Here is a 3,211-nt window from a genome sequence, read left to right as displayed (position 1 = left end):
AGAAGAACCTCAGTGAGGTATATAAAAAAAAGAGGGAGATGAAACAGAATATTAAACTGAAGCTACTACCTCATTTATTTCACAGAAGTCAGACGACTAGAGCCCTTTCCTGGATTAACAAAAGTTTGTGTTGTGTTTCAAGCTCAGTGGACATCAAATCCCAAACATAAAAATCCAGGCCAGTTTTTAAAAAAGGGGTGGCAAATTAAAAGAAAAAGATACATACAGCGTCTCAGTTTGGTGTTGACATCACTACAGTTTGCATGCACGTCTGTACTGACTCTGCACTCGACCTGAGAGATTGAACTCAATTCATCCAAAGAGATTTGGACAGTTTCAATGATGGTTATGAGAAGCGCTGTTGGTTCACAAGCTCCCACATCTCCGGCCAGTGACTCAAACCATTCAGTGAACACTTTTGCCATAGGGAAGGGGGTACTGTCATCCTCAAATAGGCTACTCCCATGAGGGAAGAAATGTTTTGTCACAGAATAAAGGTGGCCACTCGGTACAGCTTTGCATTGGTTTGCAGTGACACTTCCTGAGGCCAGCAAAATTCCTCCCATACCATCACAGAGCCATTGGATCCTCTTGCTGCTGGGGTCAAGCCTTTATGTCCATGGGCATTCTCTTGGTGCATGACATGCATTCGCCCACACGCTGAGAAGTTGGTGATGGATGACTCATCTCACCATATCACCTTCTCTTTGCATCTCTGCAGAACAATGCTGACTTCTAAAGTGTGCATTCATCTTAAAATTGAGTTTTTCCACTTAAAGCTAAAAAAATTTCTCTGTATTTGAAGAATTTATTGACTAGTCTTGCTTGCAGTTTAATCACGCCACTGACATTTTCTGAGGTAGAGTTGCTCCTCTGTTTTTCCATGCATATGGCACTAACGCACAAGTATCAAGGTCTGTAAACACGCACTTTCCCATCTCTGTTTCTGACTCTATTTTCTGGTGTCTGCCGTAGTTCTAAATACACTGTATCTACTGACACACCAGTCAGCTGAACACAGAGCGTGATTAGCTGTTAATTGCCCAATTGTGTCATGCGATGAATCTGTGTGGAATCATTTGCATATTTTGTGTTGTGCCATTCTTTCATTCAGCCTTTTCCTTTCATTCCCACCTGTAGTAAAGTGACTATGTAGCAGCAACCAAATAAAAGGAAAATCATATGAATTGCCACTATGAAGGGGGGAAATGATAATAAGGGAAAAATGTGCACTTGACTCGTTTGGTTCTTTTGGAAGCAGTTTTTACAAAAACAAACAAACAAAAAAAAACACCATTAAAAGAAAGCTCAGCTGGTTAACATAATAGCTCTACTATTTGAACTCCAGTTATGAATTGATGAACATGTTCCTAAAAATCAATTTTCTCTTCAACATTTTTCCCACCTCAGACCACCACCACCCTTCCCTTTTCCACGCAGTCCATACGGTCAATACGATGGGCCCCAATACTGGCCTTGTTTCTGCTCATTTAAGGAAGTGTGATAAACTGATGATTAGAGATCTGATAATTAGTGCAGGGGGCAAAGCAGGAGTGACATTACTCAACCCTGTGATAAAGATGCAGTTGCTGGCAGAGGAGTGAGGATGGGTTGAGGGGAATAATGAGTCGTTGCTAAACAATGTACATTGTTAGCAGATCTGACACCCACCAGTTAATTGAGGGTATTGTTAACCTTTACATATTGTTTGGGTCAAATTGGACCTGTCCTGACATTTAGCAGGATTAAAAATACCTTGAATGTCATCCTTTTAGCCTTAAATTTGGTGACTTTTCCTAAAGTGACCCAAAATACACAAAAACTATTTGAAACTTTGACACTGTTGTGCAGGGGCTAGCTGACCTGGGTCGAAACTGACCTATATACTGTAAACTGAGATGGATTTCAAGAAAATGGTGGTTTTAAAGAATCTTGAGACTTTGACGTGGCACACGTCTGTGTTTTTTTATGGGAAAGTGATGACAAAATTTGAGGTGTCACACGATTTTTCAGTCTTCCCACCACATTTGCCCAAGTTCCTGCAGTCATAGGGACCTGCTGGTCTTTGAGCATTCATGGGGGAACCTCCAAAGAGTTAAACAGTAAAAATAGAAGTGATCATAGATAGTGCACAAAGGTAACAGATGTGCTACAGTAGTCAGAAGGTCCCCTGAAACAGATATGAGACCTGAAATAGGGCAGTCATGTTGGTGCACGAGCTATCATTGTCAACTCATACTAAGAAAGTTCCTGGTTCAAATCTAGGCAGAGCCTGTTTAAACTTTGCCTGTTCTCCCCCAAGTAAAGAAATGCATGTTAGGCTAATTGGTGATTCTAAATCGGCCATGGGTATGAGGTAAATAAAGTCCTTGAATCGCACAGAATGTAGTGCTGTATTAATGTATACTTAAAGTCTGAATTGTAGTTAAAAGTGGTTTAAGTGGTCAGTGAGATTAGATATAAATGCAAATATATTTGGTCTTGCTAAATAAAGCATCTGAAATATAATAAAATAATCTAAAACTAAACCAATCAGAGTTCTTTTTTTCTGAGCTGAGATCAAACTGAGAGCTTCGTGAGATTAAAGACAGAGACGAGAGATCCCAAGAGGGGCTGGAAAGTCCTAAGATTATAAGGCACCTGAGCTGCCATTTCAGTGAGTGTGTGGGAAACACGTGAGAAATCCCATAAATGTAAGGTTTCCTCCCACTGCTTTAAATATGTTAATTTGAAATAAGCATGTTTTGTGTTTTCAGTGGTTCTTAATGTCCATCCATCCATCCATCTTCATCCGCTTTATCTGAGGCCGGGTCGCGGGGGCAGCAGCCTAAGCAAAGAGGCCCAGACCTCCCTCTCCCCAGCCACCTCCTCCAGCTTATCCGGGGGAATACCAAGGCGTTCCCAGGCCAGCCGAGAGATATAATCTCTCCAGCGTGTCCTGGGTCTGCCCCGGGGCCTCCTCCCGGTGGGACATGCCTGGAAAACCTCACCCAGGAGGCGCCCAGGGGGCATCCTTGTCAGATGCCCGAACCACCTCAGCTGGCTCCTTTCGATGTGGAGCAGCAGCTGCTCTACTCTGAGCCCCTCCCGGATGGCCGAACTTCTCACCCTATCTCTAAGGGAGAGGCCAGCCACCCTTCGGAGGAAGCTCATTTCTGCCGCTTGTATCCGCGATCTCGTTCTTTCGGTCACTACCCACAGTTCGTGGCCA

The sequence above is a fragment of the Haplochromis burtoni genome, unplaced genomic scaffold (assembly GCF_018398535.1).
Source record: "Haplochromis burtoni strain Fernald_Lab_line unplaced genomic scaffold, NCSU_Asbu1 Contig_23, whole genome shotgun sequence".
NCBI classification, from domain to species: domain Eukaryota; kingdom Metazoa; phylum Chordata; class Actinopteri; order Cichliformes; family Cichlidae; genus Haplochromis; species Haplochromis burtoni.
The sequence above is the reverse complement of the archived record's forward strand: the minus strand, read 5'-3'. Positions refer to the sequence as shown.